Source organism: Coenobita brevimanus, chromosome 6 (genome assembly GCF_032717465.1).
Source record: "Coenobita brevimanus isolate Jiangsu-jjx chromosome 6, ASM3271746v2, whole genome shotgun sequence".
NCBI classification, from domain to species: domain Eukaryota; kingdom Metazoa; phylum Arthropoda; class Malacostraca; order Decapoda; family Coenobitidae; genus Coenobita; species Coenobita brevimanus.
This window is the reverse complement of record NC_136959.1, coordinates 32,765,490-32,784,524: the sequence shown is the minus strand read 5'-3', so window position 1 is coordinate 32,784,524 and position 19,035 is coordinate 32,765,490. Positions and strand designations below refer to the sequence as shown.

General features: G+C 40.3%; 1 non-coding gene across 1 annotated transcript; it reads left to right on the top strand.

The window, feature by feature from the left end:
- The first annotated feature begins 16,294 nt into the window (after positions 1 to 16,294).
- LOC145402599 (5S ribosomal RNA) lies at positions 16,295 to 16,413 on the top strand. Its single transcript, XR_013897825.1, has one exon. It is a non-coding gene; the product is annotated as a 5S ribosomal RNA (ribosomal RNA).
- Positions 16,414 to 19,035: the final 2,622 nt, after the last annotated feature.

Below are 19,035 nucleotides of genomic sequence, written 5' to 3'. Positions count from 1 at the left end.
GTGTGTGTGTGTGTGTGTGTGTGTGTGTGTGTGTGTGTGTGTGTGTGTGTTCTGTTTTCATGTTTTCACCGCATGCACTGAGGTGTGGCCTTGAAGAAAGAGCTGTACCATCAGGCATTTCTGACCCGACCCAGCTACTTTTTACTTGTGTCCCTACTCAGCAACGACCCCCTCTTACCATGAAATATTACCTTTACACATATATCTCACTAGCTCTTCCCTCCACCTGGCTTCTGTCTCACCTTTTTCCTTCAACCAACCTAGACTGATAATACCCCCTTAGGAACTCCCATTCTCCGTGTTGTATGTAATATTTTCTCCCTGTCCTATTTCCCTCACTCTACCCAACCACTGGATCAAAATAAATAACACGGGACCTGTACTGCAACAATTTACCCACTAATGCTAACCCTGGAACTCACAATGGACATAAAACAGTAGATTTAACGAGTATATTCAGGCAGCTGTGACCCTGATGACAAGGAATAATATATTTTAACTTAGCCCCGGAGGACAAGCCTGCCAAGTGTAGTCTCGTGGCAGATCTAATCGACTGTTTGTATTCTTCATTAATATCGGTTCAGGAAATGAGGGAGTGGTGGAAAGACAGGCATAGAAGGATTACAGACAAGACACAACGTGAGGGAAGGAAATACAAGCACTTGGGGAGGTGGAACGTGTGCTGGCGTGATGGATGTTGGATGGGGAAACGAGAGAGAGAGAGAGAGAGAGAGAGAGAGAGAGAGAGAGAGAGAGAGAGAGAGAGAGAGAGAGAGATTTCTTTAAAACTGTAACTAAGGAATGTCTCTGCAACAATGAGTCAAATTCTCTGCAAGACTTATATATGATTCAGCTCTTTAGAACGACCATATTACACTGCATCTACATAGAACCGGATAAAAAGAGGTGGTGGTCCCTGGGCACAGCATCTTGTGGAAGGCCCCTAATAGGATGAGCACCGACGATGTGAAGCTAATGGCTATTCTTGGGGTATACGGAAGCTCAGTAGTATTGACACCCACCATATTCATAAGCTATACTTAACCTATTCAATACACGTAACGTACCAGTATCTAGCTCCCTTTCAATTTCAGCCACATGGAATTTCTAACATCCTTATGCCACTCACTCTGGATTCTACTGATTCCTTTGATATCATCAACAAAATCATATATTAGGTATACATGTATGTCAGTATAAAATAAAAAGACGCATTACAACTGGATGGAAAGGTGTAGGTAAACATACTGTAGAGACATCATGAAAAGTAGCTGGCTAGTATGTATGAAACGAAAGTATTTAACGAATATATAACCCCAACAATGATGTACGGTTCTGAGGCCTGGAAACTGACAAAATCGATGGAAAATCAACTAATCCGTTCCCGAAGAGCAATAGAAAGATAAGTGTTGGGAATATCTTTAAGCGACAGGAAAAGATCAACCTGGGTGAAAGAGCAGACTAACTTCTATAAAGCAAAGACTTCATAGAAGTTATAAAAGTGCAGAAATGACGGATGGCAGGTCATGTAGCAAGAATAAAGATAACCGATGGGCAAGAGGCTGACTGACTGGACTCCAAGAAAATGCTAGCGAAGCAGAAAAAGGCCAAACAAAAGGTGGAGAGATGAAATGGAGAAGTTTGCAAACAAAAGATGGCAGAGATTGTCTAAGTCTAGGAATTTGTGGGTAGGGGAGGCCTTTGTTCAGCACTGGACTTGCAATGGCTGCTGCTGGTGATGATGATGATGACAAAGTTAAAACAACTCGAAGTCTTTATTTCATAAGGAAAAGTAAGCTGTATGAAATTAATACATATATGATTGATGGTGGTACAAGCATGAAGGGCATATACAGTTTTAGTAAAGCTCAATACTTTACCTATGACATGGTATATGGCAATACTTGTGCTTTGCATGTTGAGTGGGAACTGATAAAGCAGTCCTGGTATATTTCTAAAAACTAGAATATCGATGTCAATATACAGCGTGTTGCAATGAAAAGTACAGTGCTCAACTCAAAACATTAATAATACAGTTTGTGATGTAGCCACATACATTCTGAAAATGCCTGAAGAATTTTTGAGTACATTTGCTGTCATATAATACACTGGAAAGAGAGCTCCATTATTCAGCTTCATGCTTACACCAGGTTATGGAAGCAAAGTTATCAGTTATAACCTTCACATTGGAGACATTTATCCACACCAGCATTGTGGCGGCATGGTAAAATACTACGGCTCTTCTGACAGACTGCGCTGAGGTGAATGGTGTACAGTCTACCAGAACAGTATTGACCCCCCTGGAGCCGATGTTTCTGAAAGTGCACACAACACGACATGCATGGCAGGTTCAATGGGTTGGGTACAGTACTGTATTTCAAACAGTGGTCTGCAACTTTCTGCTTTCGTGCTCTTGTCAATCGCCAAATATGCTGTATGCCACTTACTGCCACATAAGACAACGAATCAAGGCTATTTTTAATAATATATTCAAAACCTCTACCGTTCCTTGTAACGTAAATGATTCAGGCTCAGTAGTCAATGTCCGATCCAACAGAAGGGATCCCAAGTAGCAATATAACGTCCCTGTGTTTGCATGAACCGAGTTACTGTAGAACTGCTCCGAATGCAATATTCAGAAAATTAAAAATGTCTAATACCACATTCAGTTGTATCAACACTGTCAACAAAGAACTTTTAAAGAATGATCTTTCAAAATTTGGAGTTCCAAACAAATTTCTTACCATCTTGAAGAGCCTGCATGACAACCTGAATGCTCATGTGTAAAGGTGGGAGCAAATCTGAACACTTCATCGTGAACGTTGGAGTAAAGCCAGGATGTGTCCTGCTCCTGTCATTTTCAACATCTGTCTCACAGCAGTCACCTTTTCAAGTCACCAACAAAAATGACCCCTGATGATGGAATAAAAACCCAGTTCCTTCTAACTGGTAAAGTACTGTATTTAATATCAGACGTCTTCAAGCACAATATAAGAATAAAATGGCTCACTTCCTAGAGCTACAATACACTGATGACTGTGCTGTTATTGTACATACTCCAGAAGCCCTTTGACAGCGTATCAACATCGTCTCCAACATATACCATGCAACATGGCTCCAAAAAAATGACAATAAGACATTAATAATATCTCAGAGAAACAACCCAGCGGAGCCTCTTGCATTTCAGATAAATGGCGAAAATGCACAACTGGTGGAGAATTTTACCTACCTTGGAAGTGTGCTCACAGATAAACAAAACATTGATGCAGAAGTCCTTGCATAAATCAGCCACGCCTCAGCCTCTTTTGGACGTCTCAGATCCAGTCTTTGAAAACACCAACTTGAGAATCGAGACGATGGTATCAGTATATACGGCTGTATGCAACTCCATTTCCTTATTCGGTGCTGAATCCTGGACCACCTACCAGCGTCACATCAAACAGCTTGAGTCATTTCAAATCCGATGCTTACAGTGCATCCTAGTACTTACATGGAAGGATAAATTCCCTCACTCACAAATTCTCCGGTGGGTAATGTCAACTGGCATAGATACAATGCTGGCTAAAAAGCAGCTGAAATGGGTCGGACACGTGTTCCACATGCCTGAGCACTGCCTCCCCCGCCAGGTTCTGTATGGCCAACTCCCTGCAGCATGTCACAACCCAGGGAGACGGAAGAAGAGATTTAAAGATCATATAAGGACAACTTTTCAAGAAACGCAACATCATACAGAAAAATCCCGAAACCAGTGCCTCTGACAAAAAGACAATGGCGAGCCCTCTGCAGTGAAGGAACCATTCACCTCGAAGAAGCTCGGAACCTGGCCAGGTAAAAGCTTAGACAATGAAGGCACATCCAAAACGGAGTTTTCCCAGCAAATACTGGGCTTGACATGCCATCTTTGTGACAAAGTTTGCGGACCAGGATTGGTCTGCACAGTCACACATGTTGCCACCAAGGACAGTGAGAAACACTGTATCCCCGTGGATATAGTAGGAGTCATCTCCTGGATCAGAACGACAGCACTAAGTGTGTGTGTGTGTGTATGTGTGTGTGTGTGTGTGTGTGTGTGTGTGTGTGTGTGTGTGTGTGTGTGTGTGTGTGTACAAATTACAGTGCCATGGATTCTGCCGTTTTTGCTTTCCAGACAGAAACCAAATAGGTGGCACTTGCATTTTGTTTATAACGAGCACATTCTTCCTACTGACTAGACGGCCTAAGTTATTTTTCCCTGACGATGGGTTTTAGTTTGTGTGGTGATCAGAGCAGGTACCTGGCCATGAGAACTTAATCTGTTGGATAAACATTAGCACTGACAGGTTTTGAGCTGGTGGCAAGTGTTTGTACTCAGAAGAAAGATGTATTTTGAAGACAAGTGTTTTTTAGATACACTTCAGATCGATTGCCTCTTGAGACGGGGACGATGGTAACCATTGTTACGGAACAGAGAAAACTGTCCCGCAAAGTTCCAGGTTCAAAACAAAGAGTTAGGTAAAATTACAAGTTAAAATTTAATGCTCAAACTAACAACAAAACATTCAGGACTCATAAGGATAATGTAATGGCAAAAAACAGGTTAAATATATGGATAACTGCAATAGCCTCTATTAACACGAAATTACCAAGAGTAAATTTACCTAAGTCAGCCCTGATAAAATGAAAATACACTGGGTAATGCTCAGTTAATGCAAGATAAATTATTACAGATACAAACTATTATGAACAATGGCTAACAATAAGAACCTTACATGAATTACAAAAACCTCACTAGGCCTACAAATCAACAACTTATGCTATACAGTACAAGAACAAAATGCAATAACACTTATACTCAAATTACACAGCTGCTAGATGGTTGGAGACTTCCTGAGCACTCACAATAATAACTGTACAGGGGAGGACAGAGATGTGAACAAAATGAGGAGTAGATCTAAGTGGCAATTAATGTAGAGACTGAGCTCGTTATATAGGGGCCAGCAGAGCTTGATACAACTTGTAAGAAGGACGCGCAAATGAAGCCATGGGGACAAAGAGTTGACAATCCTGCTCTGAACAACAGAAAGGACGACTTACTCTGCTATAACGGTAGAAGGGGGGACTGAGGCAGAACACGCTCGTGATCAAACATGCAGCATACTGTGCGTTAAAATTACACAAAGGATGATGAAATCATAGGCTATGTAACACCTCCCCACAAAGAAAAAGAAATTTACAAAGGAAATTTCTTATTACTCTAAAACAATCTATCTAAAGTCTAGATAAGCAATCTGCAATAACATTTTCTTTCCCCTTGACATGTTGTATGTCTAATGAATACTCCTAAAGAAGTAGACTCCATCTTGTCAATCTCTGATTTTTATCTTTAAACTTACTAAGGAATTTCAGTGGGTTATGATCGGTATAAATGACTATGGGGTCAAAACCAGAACACAAATAAAATGAAAAATGCTGTAAACCCAAAATCAAGGCCAAAAGCTCTTTCTCAATAGTTGAGTAGTTCTTTTGAGGTGGAATGAACTTCTTACTGTAATAAGATACAGGGTGTTCAATACCATGATCATCCTCTTGCAGCAAAACAGCCCCAGCTCCTGTATCACTTGCGTCAACAGCCATCTTAAAAGGCTTAGCAAAATTTGGAGTAGCGACCACTGGCTGACTTAATAGGATAGCTTTAAGTTTGTTGAAAGAGGATTCACAGTTATCGGTCCAGACAAATTTAACTCCCTTTTTCAGTAGGTCTGTAAGTGGTGAGACAAGAACTGAAAAGTTAAGAACAAATCTCCTGCAATAACCTACCATTCCCAAAAATCTTTGTAGCTCTTTCCTAGTTTTAGGTCTGGGAAGATCACTTATAACCTGAACCTTAGCTGCCGGTGGGGCAACATGTCCATCACCAATTACGTACCCAAGGTACTGAATTTTAGCTTGACCAAACCCACACTTTGATAAATTAGCTACAAGATTAGCCTGAACCAAACGCTCAAGAAATTTACTGACATGGCATAGGTGATCTTTCCAGTTGTCACTGAAGATTAATACATCATCAATATAAACAACACACCCTGCCAAACCCTCTGTTACAACATTCATGAGCTTCTGAAATGTGGCTGGTGCATTCTTCATACCATATGGCATTACAGAACATGCAAAAGTCTTTCCTAGTGTTACAAAACATGAGATCTCCCTAGCACGTTCAGTCATAGGTACTTGCCAGTATCCCTTTAACAAATCAAACTTACTTATGTACCTAGCCTTTCCGATCTTGTCTATGCAATCTTCCACACGTGGGAGAGGGTAAGTGTCTGTTTTCGTTATCTGATTAACACGTCTGTAGTCGATGCAAAGCCGCTGTGACCCACCTGGTTTAGGGACTAGAGTGACAGGAGAACTCCACTCACTCTGACAGGGCTCTATCATCTTGTGGTCCAACAGGTAGCCAAGCTCCTTCTGGATGAGAGGAACTTTCACTGGGTTCACACGGTAAGGAGGCAATTTAATTGGCTTTGCATCTCCAACATCGACATCATGCATCAACACAGTGGCTCTTCCTGGATTGGCACGGAACACTTGCGGGTACTCCTGCAGTAATGCCAAAAACTCCTGCCTTTCCTTGGGAGGTAGATGAGAAAGCTTAGTCTGGAGATCATTCATGATATCAGGATTCTTCCCCAAACTATCACTCAGGCTCAGGCTGCATGGGAGAACTTCACTTGCAGACTCGGGTGGAACAGCTACAGTGCAGACTGGGTTATTTTCGTCCCGCCTGTGATATAACTTTAGCATGTTGATGTGACAAAGTTATTTGTTCTTTCTACGATCTGGTGTGGCGATGACATAGTTGACATCACTGAGTTTCTTCTCCACGAAATAAGGACCACAAAACTTGGCTTGAAGAGGTTGCCCATGCACCGGTAGCAGAATCAAAACCTGATCTCCTGGCTGAAAGTGGCATAACCTGGACTTCTTATCATACTAAGTTTTCATCTTCTCCTGAGCAGCTCCTAAATTCTCTCTCGCCAACTGTAAAGCGGTGGACAGCCGTTCTTTGAACTTCATCACATACTCCAGCAGGTTGACGTCATCTTCCTCCGACAGCCAGCATTCCTTGAGTAACTTAAGGGGTCCTCTTACTTCATGGCCAAACAGTAGTTCAAAAGGTGAGAAGCCCAGTGATTCATTTGGAGATTCTCTTGCGGCAAATACAACAAATGGAAACCTTTATCCCAGTCTTTCTGATGTTCCAAACAGTATTTCTTGAGCATCGATTTGAGTGTTTGATGATATCTCTCCAACGCTCCTTGGGTCTGGGGATGGTAAGCCGAAGACGTGATCTGGGTGATGCCCAACTCTTTCAGAGACTGCTTGAAAACGTTTGACATGAAATTACTTCCCCGGTCTGACTGTACCTCCTTGGGCAGACCATACTTTGTGAAGAACCCTAGCATTTCCTTAACCACGTTCTTTGCTGAGATATTTCTAAGTGGAATGGCTTCAGGATAACGAGTAGCCATATCAATCAGGGTCAACACATAAGAAAATCCTGAAGAAGTCTTAGGAAGAGGGCCCACAATATCCACCAACACACGGGTGAAAGGCGCCTCAAAAGGAGGAATGGGAACTAGAGGTGCAACCTTTTCGGTCTGATTACACTTCCCCACAACTTGACAGGTGTGACAAGACTTACAATACCAGGAAACATCCCTGAAGATACCTGGCCAGTAGAAGTGTTTCAAAATGCGTGCCACAGTCTTCCTCACTCCAAGGTGTCCTGCCAAACTGGAATCATGAGCCACTCTAATGATATCCTGCCTACAAACACGAGGGATGACAACTTGATGTACAACCTCCCGTTCACAGTCGGCTGATGCTGTTGGGGGTCTCCACTTCCTCATAAGTACTCCTGACTTTATATAATAACAAGTAGAAGCACCAGTTGACTCTTCCTCACTGCAAGCAGAGTTTGCAAGACCTTTCAACTCAGGGTCAGCAACCTGCAACTCAACCAACTCTTGACGAGACAAATTATCAACACTATGGGGTACTGCCTCATCTGGTGAGTGGTCCAAATTAGCAAGAAAAGTGTCAGCTAGGATAACATCATCATCATCATTATCCTCTAAATCACCAGTAACTTTAGACTTAGCCCTAGTGACAGCACATGCAGGGAACACATCAGGGACATCACAATCCTGGGACGCAGCCACTGACTCACTAGATAACTGAGGAGCTGGACACACTTGACTTCCACCAATATCATTTCCAAGTAAGAAAGTTACACCTGACACTGGGAGTGTCTCAACCAACCCAACCATAACGGAACCATTAGCAAAACCAGACTCTAAATTCACTCTGCACAGAGGGACAGAGAAGTAATTATTCCCTACACCTTGTGAGATTACAGTTTCATCAGAGGAATTAACATTAGAGCCTAGAACACTCGTCAGCATAAGGGATTGGCAAGCACCTGTATCACGATATATTTTAACTGATTTCCTGTCATTATTGTCCAGAGTACCGACAAAACCATCAGACAGGAAATTAGCACATGAACTCTTGAGAGTGTCACCCACGTTACTGCTCAAAAGAGGAGCTCCATCATGAGAATTTAAGTTACCCCTCAAAACAGGTTCAGTTAACTCAGTTAAAGAATTCTGGGAACTCTCAAGAGTGGACACTAGACCAATTGACTGAATATTTAAAGACTCCTTTTTGTTCACATCACGCTGTCTCCTGAAACATTTCTCCATAGTATGACCAAGCTTACTACAATAAGTACATTTACTTTTCTGAAATCTAGAGGTGAAGCTGGTATTTACTTCCTGAGAAACATCATCTTTATTCTCTTTCCTGTTACCTGTACTCTGAGTAGAGGCAACGTACTTACTCTCAGCTTTCCCTTTTTCTTTAGAATATCTCTTGTGAGTGAGAACATATTCATTAGCTAAAACTGCAGCATCAGACAAATTATCTATTCTTCTCTCATCAAGATATAGGCTTACATCTTTATAAATACACCTTTTGAAGTCCTCCAGCAAAATCATCTGCTTAAATTTGTCAAAATCAGAATCCACATTCTTAGAATTTAACCACTGCTCTAACAGATCTTCTTTGATTTTTGCATACTCAACATGGGATTGCTTATCTTGCTTGTAAGTTGTCCTAAATTTTACTCTATAAGCTTCAGGAACAAGCTCATAGGCCTTAAGAATCAAGCTCTTAACTACATCATAATTATCAGATTGATCCTGAGGCAAAGATGCATAAGTTACTTGAGCTTTACCGGTGAGAACAGTTTGAAGGAGTACTGGCCAATACTGTTTGGGCCAATTAAAACCTGTAGCTACCCTCTCAAACAACTGAAAATACTTTGTTAAATCAGATTCATTAAAAGGAGGGACAAGTTTAACATTTTTAGCCACATCAAAATCATCAGAGCTAGATGATCCAGTTCCACCTTGTTTCATGCGATACTCATGGTCTGCCTGAATCCTAGCAATTTCAACTTGTGCCTCATCCTCCTTAAAACGAGCCTGAAACTCCGCCTCCTTAGCCTGAGACTCCACCTCCTTAGCACGAGCCTCCTGCAGGGCTAGCTGTAACTTAGCTAATTCAATCTGCGTTTGCTCATTTGGAGGAGTTACGTTAAACAAGCTTTCATTAATTATGTCAACAATTTGATCTTTAGAATGATGAGAGCGAACAGCAATTCCCAATTGTTGAGCAACAAGCTTAAGTTCATTCTTTGTTCTGTCTTCTACATCCAACACTGTTTGCACATTTGACAAAAAATCTTTGGCTTCATCAAGTATAGTAATAGTAGACATCATGAATAAATCACAGTCACAAAATATCGAGCAATATCCTTATGATAATATCCTGAATATCCTGATATGAGGTCGCCAAATTTATGTTACGGAACAGAGAAAACTGTCCCGCAAAGTTCCAGGTTCAAAACAAAGAGTTAGGTAAAGTTACAAGTTAAAGTTTAATACTCAAAGTAACAACAAAACATTCAGAACTCATAAGGATAATGTAATGGCAAAAAACAGGTTAAATATATGGTTAACTGCAATAGCCTCTATTAACACGAAATTAGCAAGAGTAAATTTACCTAAGTCAGCCCTGATAAAATGAAAATACACTGGGTAATGCTCAGTTAATGCAAGAAAAATTATTACAGATACAAACTATTATGAACAATGGCTAACAATAAGAACCATACATGAATTACAAAAACCTCACTAGGCCCACAAATCAACAACTTATGCTATACATTACAAGAACAAAATGCAATAACACTTATACTCAAATTACACAGCTGCTAGATGGTTGGAGACTTCCTGAGCACTCACAATAATAACTGTACAGGGGAGGACAGAGATGTGAACAAAATGAGGAGTAGATCTAAGTGGCAATTAATGTAGAGACTGAGCTTGTTATATAGGGGGCCAGCAGAGCTTGATACAACTTGTAAGAAGGACGCGCAAATGAAGCCAGGGGGACAAAGAGTTGACAATCCTGCTCTGAACAACAGAAAGGACGACTTACTCTACTATAACGGTAGAAGGGGGGACTGAGGCAGAACACGCTCGTGATCAAACATGCAGCATACTGTGCGTTAAAATTACACAAAGGATGATGAAATCATAGGCTATGTAACACCATGCAATTTAGTTTTTCGTTACATAATAAGTAAGAGTTGTTGTTTCATTACTTGACCTTGGACTGCCTGAAAGAACAAACCCATCAACAACAAGGAACTAATAGCTTCAGGTACAGTACAGTACCTGCGCCATATGGGGATCCGACACCCCTTTGTGTTAGACAGCTCCGAATCAGAGACACCAGGGTCCTTCCCACGGCGAGGTGCAGAGAAATACGAGGAGACTTGGCTCCAGGGTGGACGCCGCAGCAACTTCACCCAGGGTGCGTACAACAACATCTAGGCTCCTCGGTGCCATTGGTAAGAGAAGAAAGTATGAAGTAAAAGAATGTAAATGTTAGAGATATAAACCGATTTCTGGACCCTAAATAAATAACGATGTTGCGGTTTTATATCAAGAGATCAAAACTATTGAAAAATACAACAAATACAAAACTGTACTAACTAAATCTATCTATCTATTGCCAGACGCCTCAATCCCGTGAGGGTTGGCCACAAACAAATCGCCTCCATGTCACCCTGTCCAATGCCACACCTATAAAATTGTCAGAAGTAAATCAGAGGCAGTGGCACAATTATACGCAGAGAAGCTCAGAAGTAGCGTAAATATGAATCCTAGGCTTTCCTAGCCGCTCTATTCAAAGGATTATGATGTCGTCATGGTAACAGCAAAAGTGTCCTCTAAAATCCACCAGAAGAACAGGCACTTTCCAGTCACTCTTACTGCACAAGACAAAATCGAACTATTGTGAAAAATGCTGATGGTTCCAGAAAAATATTTGTGGTCATTTTCTTTTATAGTGCAGATAAACGTTGCAGTAGCAGTAAAGTAATCGATTTAAACGCTGAAAGATGAAACAGGTTCTACTTGTACCAGGGAAAGTTAAGCTGTTGTCTGATTAGGAAGGGAGTAAATTATTAGTAATACTGGACCGAGAAAACGTTGTGGTTAGTTATCACGATGATGACGTAATTTATAAAACTGCAAAATGAGGTAATGACAACTACTGTATTTACAGAACGTTGCTAGCGTAAAACAAGAGTTAGGAAGAATCTACATTTGCCTCTAAGCTTTGTTTTATTTCTTTCTTTACTAAACGCACTGACCTGGTGTTTGAAAAAGTGTGCCTGTGACAACTGAAGGTTTAAGTCCACTTCATTAATACGTACCCGATGACCCATCAATGCAGGTCTTTAACAGCGTATACAGCATTTTGCGTCATGGCTCCCCGTAAATATAATTTTTACCAACCATTTACTGAACTAAGTGATCGTAACTACTTTATTCTTGCTATAGTCATTTGTTGGCAAGATTACGAGTGGCTTCTCCTCCTCAGCGGAATAACGAGTCTCATATACTCTGTCCAGAACGATAGAAACAATATCTGTTTAGTTTCCCAACAGCCATGAAGTTAAAATCAGATGAGGGATGGTTTCTCGCTCCAGAGTAGTTTAAGAACAAACCTAACTGTGGACCCTTTGTCACGAGAAACAAATGATAACACACACGACACATTATTTATGAAGTATTTCTTTATCCACAGGATTTTAAGATAAAAGACTTTAAACGAAAAGCAAAGGAATCGTACTAAATTCAGAGCCTTTCAACCTACGGAGTTCTGAAAATAAGATTACGTATAATCGGGTGTGAAAGAATTAATTTACCATCTAAAAAGGAATGTCAGAATTTGATGTCAGTGATGTAGTGTTTCGTGTCGTATATTGTATAAACACCGATACCTCATCACAATTTGTCAGAAGCTCGGTGGTCGTATGTTATCACGCCAATACTGCGTGAAAAATGGCAGCCAGTTTGAAGGCACGAACAGATGACTCTGCTCCCGCGAGAGGGTACAAAATGCGTGTCTGCAGCTGCATAATACATTTCCTTTTCTTGTTTCTTTTTCAGAGATTACGCCTCAGCTTATAAATCTAACGGCTGGAAATAAAGCAGGAATTTGTCTAGTGTAGCACAACTCTGTATTTTAATTTCCCCTTCAATAAACTACAGTATACTGCGACTTCTAAATAACAAAACCCTTAGCATCGCATCATTACTGCATTACTAGCACGTACTCTACACGCTTCGCAGTCAAAAACATTTAGTTAAGCATAGTGTGTTTCTAGGCAACAGTCCCGACTCTTAAAGCTGACCTGTCTCACTCGCCCCTGAGTGGCATTATCTGAACAAAAACCCCTATCCCGCTTCCGGATGTAAACTTTTACAGACTTAATCTGGTTACTGCGCCCCAGTCCACTAAATCACAAGGCGTCATTTGGTTACATGGCAATTATCAGACATAGTAAATGGTTTCCTGAGCTGGAAACAGAATGGGTGCTGTGCTCACGTGAATAAAGGTACCAGGCTCTAATGCGCCAGAAAGACGAACATGCATAGAATAAGCCGTGTTCAAGGAATCATGAACATACACCAACAGCACAACGATAAATACCAGATTAGAAAACTCTGTTCCGGACTGAGATCGCAGCTGAGTCACAAAAGACACTGTATGGTTTTTAAACTATTCCAGACTTCTGAAAAGCATTCTGTGCTATCGACCGAGGGTTCCTAAAAAAAATAAAAAATAAGTATTATGTGGTTTTAGTGTGTCGGTCATAGATAAAACACACATTTTTTTTTTTTTCGCACGTTAGAAAAATATGAATCTTACTCAGTATTTAAGACTATTGTCATAATCCGAATTACTCAAACCTGTAAAAGAATTTGAGTAAATTTAACTCTAACAGTAATATACTTATGTAGGCAGCGCATATATTATTGCAAAATAAGCCTTCAGTGTTTACACGTGTAATTAATTACCTTATACTGACCATCGAAACCGTTGTGTATCGTAATCTGAGGAATGTTTGGATCCCTTCTTGTCAGTTATATCTGCCTATGTTTATGAGTGTTTACTACCTACAAAATACTTCCAGAACATGTTGGGCCAAGGAGTACCTCCTCTTCCTTCGCCTGGAATGGAGTTTCTCATAATTCAATCCTTTTTCTGTTCCCCCATTCATTTTTTCCTTTACTGCAACTCTCATGACATTTTGAGTCGTACTCCTTGTTAGTATCCTCTACTATGCCTCGCTGAAACCATTCAAACTTTGAAGGCTGTTCTCTATCTTATAAAAAAAAAAAAAAAAAAGAAGGGGGGACCCAAGACATTTGCAGTACTACGCAGTTAAAACAACAGGATCAAAACAGGCCACAAACACAGCATCTCAGCTGAAACCGCGACCTTAAAGAGTGTGATGTGAGAGGTGGTGAGGTGCGATGCGGTGACCACAACACCACCTCCTGGCCACTCATATCAGGTTTAAGGACAAATCTCAAAGTCCTGGTTCAACTCTGTCTATTGAAGCTAAACCCACCACCATTTAAAGTATTTATACTTTTTACCAGCAATAAGTTACAAATTTCGTTTTTTAAATTTTCTGTGTCCGCTCTTCAAAAAGGAGTTTATTATTCTTCCGTGTATTTATTTTTGTAGTGACTTTCTATGCAACTTTAAACAGTTGTCGGACATCAAGTTGGCACTCCAAATACCATGGTATCCTGCGACCATTGCCCCTTATATTCTGGTGAAACCTTTCGCCTTGTACTTCAGAGTCCAAATAAGCATCCAAATAAATTTACTTAGTAACTCATATAAGATAGTAATGCCTTAAATTTCTTCAACATCCCGTTTAAGATTTCTTGTACGGTACTTTCCTACGAGTTTTATGACATCTGTGAGTACAGCCCATGCATTTTCTTTCTCATCAGGCATAGAGTCTAGATAATGCTCATCCTGAACAAATTTTCTGCCTGGCCCAGCAAATATGCCTTCCTTGAGCTAGGCATCTGATAGTCTTGAAAACATCATAAAAACAGGAAAAAAAAAAAAAGTTTCCATCTCAAGATAACGCTGGAACAGACTCGTTCACTAAGCCATGGTTTATCTTTCAAAGAGGCAAGAGGATTTTTTTTTTTCTTTTTTTAGGCAAGAGGACCTATCGTATTTACCACACTCTCTAGTACTACATTCTTTGTCCCTTTATCTTCAACGTACTCCAACTTCGGTGTTGTTTGAATGACCACTGTAACCTCTTGGCTCTGCTCTCCCAGTCAAACAGGACACATGGAAAATTTTGCATCTCCAAATGCTGTTCAGGCAGCATACAAAGCACAGTACCTTTAAATCTCCACAATTCATTCATCTGTGATTTTAGTAAATAAACCTTCTTACAACATGAGCTAGATTTTTATAGTCTTAAAATGCGTAAAATGACTCAGCGGAACAGCCCTCTCTCTTCCAGTGCACGCAGATACTTGTTACGCTTCTATAAAGGAACAGCCTTCAGACTTCTTGTATAGGAACTGGTGAAAAATATCCACCCATCAACATTAAATTCAACACGAATCCTTTTGGGCCACATCTGGGTGAAGCCCCTGAATTAACTAGACTTCAAAGCATTCCATTAGTTACAGAATTACCACTCAACTTGGCATATGGCTTACTAAGTTATAAGAAACCATTTGGATAGTTACTTCATGCAGAGCCACCTAAATAAAAAAAACGTAACTTGTGACTTCATAATTACATATTGTTAAGAACTATACGTGATTCATGCATCTGAGTATCATTTATGCACACTGAATCACCAGAAATAGGCAACCAGTCTGAAGCAACAAAATTGCAGTTGGCTTGTGTAAAATCTTCTTACATTGAGTACATGGAATGCTTTACTTTGGGCACCGTCTACACACACACACACACACACACACACACGCACGCACACACGGTGACACCTCGATATTCTGCTTTTTGTACGGCAGTGATTTTCAGCCTTTTTACCTTGTGTCTAGGGAAATATTTTAGGGGCCCCTTATAACATAAACCCAAACAGAATATTCTCTTTCCCCTTTTTCATCTGTTACTTTGGATCACATATAAGTTTGCTTGTATAACTAGATGATATTATCAATAATTCATAAATTGATAAATAAACCTGACTTTTGCCTTATTGTTCTTAAAACCAGTCGCTCATCCCCTTGGCTGACCTCAACTCTTCCACGAACTAACTTTGGCTTAATTCAGTTTGTATATATATATATATATATATATATATATATATATATATATATATATATATATATATATATATTGTTACATAGCCTATGATTTCATCATCCTTTGTGTAATTCTAACGTACAGTGTGCTGCCTGTTTGATCACGAGCGTGTTCTGCCTCAGTCCCCCCCTTCTACCGTTATAGTAGAGTAAGTCGTCCTTTCTGTTGTTCAGTGCGGGATTGTCAACTCTTTGTCCCCATGGCTTCATTTGCGCGTCCTTCTTACAAGTTGTATCAAGCTCTGCTGGCCCCTATATAATGAGCTCAGTCTCTGCATTATTGCCACTTAGATCTGCTCCTCATTTTGTTCACATCTCTGTCCTCCCCTGTACGGTTATTATTATTGTGAGTGCTCAGAAAGTCTCCAACCATCTAGCAGCTGTGTGTAATTTGAGTATAACTGTTGTTGCATTTTTTCTTGTACTGTGTAGCATAAGATTTATTCTTAGGCCTAGTAAGGTTTTGTAATTCATGTAAAGATCTCATTGTCAGCTATCATTAATAATAGTTTGTCAACGGCCATGCCACGTTGAGTACACCGCTTCCCGTCCGATAAGCGAAGTTAAGCAACGTTGGGTCTGGTCAGTACTTGGATGGGTGACCGCCTGGGAACACCAGATGCTGTTTGCATAACTCCCTACGTGTCAAGTGGGGTTGGTGGAGGATTAGTGCCCCTCCCTGTAAAACAATTAACTCCAAGCCCTTGACCACCCCATCTGGGATACATGGCGTCTGGCAATGGATGGATGGATGTATCTGTAATAATTTATCTTGCATTAACTGAGCATTACCCAGTGTATTTTCATTTTGTCAGGGCTAACTTAGATAAATTTACTCATGCTAATTTTGTGTTAATAGAGGCTATTGCAGTTAACCATATATTTAACCTGTTTTTTGCCATTACATTATCCTTATGAGTCCTGAATGTTTTGTTGTTAGTTTGAGCATTAAACTTTAACTTGTAATTTTACCTAACTTTTTGTTTTGAACCTGGAACTTTATGGGACAGTAGTGATTTTTAGTATTCTCACTTAAAGTGTACATCATCTTTCTCTGTTCCGTAACATAAATTTGGCGACCTCTTATCAGGATATTCAGTATGTTATCATAAGGATATTGTTTGATATTTTGTGAGTGTGATTTATTCATGATGTCTACTATTACTACACTTGATGAAGCCAAAGATTTTTTGTCAAATGTGCAAACAGTGTGTGATGTAGAAAACAGAACAAAGAATGAACTTAAGCTTGTTGCTCAACAATTGGGAATTGCTGTTCGCTCTCATCATTCTAAAGATCAAATTGTTGACATGATTAATGAAAGTTTGTTTAATGTAACTCCTCCAAATGAGCAAACGCAGATCGAATTAGCTAAGTTACAGCTAGCCCTGCAGGAGTCTCGTGCTAAGGAGGCGGAGGCTCGTATTCGGGAGGCACAGATACACGCACAAGTTGAACTTGCCAGGATTTAGGCAGACCATGAGTATCGCATGAAACAAGGTGGAACTGGATCATCTAGCTCTGATGATTTTGATGTGGCTAAAAATGTTAAACTTGTCTTTAATGAATCTGATTTAACAAAGTATTTTCAGTTGTTTGAGAGGGTAGCTACAGGTTTTAATTGGCCCAAACAGTATTGGCCAGTACTCCTTCAAACTGTTCTCACCGGTAAAGCTCAAGTAACTTATGCATCTTTGCCTCAGGATCAATCTGATAATTATGATGTAGTTAAGAGCTTGATTCTTAAGGCCTATGAGCTTGTTCCTGAAGCCTATAGAGTAAAATTTAGGACAACTTACAAGCAAGATAAGCAATCCCATGTTGAGTATGCAAAAATCAAAGAAGATCTGTTAGAGCAGTGGTTAAATTCTAAGAATGTGGATTCTGATTTTGACAAATTTAAGCAGATGATTTTGCTGGAGGACTTCAAAAGGTGTATTTATAAAGATGTAAGCCTATATCTTGATGAGAAAACAATAGATAATTTGTCTGATGCTGCAGTTTTAGCTGATGAATATGTTCTCACTCACAAGAGATATTCTAGAGAAAAAGGGAAAGCTGAGAGTAAGTACGTTGCCTCTACTCAGAGTACAGGTAACAGGAAAGAGAATAAAGATGATGTTTCTCAGGAAGTAAATACCAGCCCCACCTCTAGATTTCGGAAACGTAAATGTACTTATTGTAGTAAGCTTGGTTATACTACGGAGAAATGTTTCAGGAGACAGCGTGATGTGAACAAAAAGGAGTCTTTAAATATTCAGTCAATTGGTCTAGTGTCCACTCTTGAGAGTTCCCAGAATTCTTTAACCGAGTTAACTGAACCTGCTTTGAGGGGTAACTTAAATTCTCATGATGGAGCTCCTCTTTTGAGCAGTAACGTGGGTGACACTCTCAAGAGTTCATGTGCTAATTTCCTGTCTGATGGTTTTGTCAGTCCTCTGGACAGTAATGACAGGAAATCAGATAAAATATATCGTGACACAGGTGCTTGCCAATCCCTTATGCTGACCAGTGTTCTAGGCTCTAATGTTAATTCCTCTGATGAAACTGTAATCTTACAAGGTGTAGGGAATAATTACTTCTCTGTCCCTCTGTGCAGAGTGAATTTAGAGTCTGGTTTTGTTAATGGTTCCGTTATGGCTGGGTTGGTTGAGACACTCCCAATGTCAGGTGTAACTTTCTTACTTGGAAATGATATTGGTGGAAGTCAAGTGTGTCCAGCTCCTCAGTTGTCTAGTGAGTCAGTGGCTGCGTCCCAGGATTGTGATGTCCCTGATGTGTTCCCTGCATGTGCTGTCACTAGGGCTAAGTCTAAAGTTACTGGTGATTTAGAGGATAATGATGATGATGATGTTATCCTAGCTGACACTTTTCTTGCTAATTTGGACCACTCACCAGATGAGGCAGTACCCCGCAGTGTTGATAATTTGTCTCGTCAAGAGTTGGTTGAGTTGCAGGTTGCTGACCCTGAGTTGAAAGGTCTAGCTAATTCTGCTTGCAATGAGGAAGAGTCAACTGGTGCTTCTACTTGTTATTATATAAAGTCAGGAGTGCTTATGAGGAAGTGGAGACCCCCAACAGCATCAGCCGACTGTGAATGGGAGGTTGTACATCAAGTTGTCATCCCTCGTGTTTGTAGGCAGGATATCATTAGAGTGGCTCATAATTCCAGTTTGGCAGGACACCTTGGAGTGAGGAAGACTGTGGCACGCATTTTGAAACACTTCTACTGGCCAGGTATCTTCAGTGATGT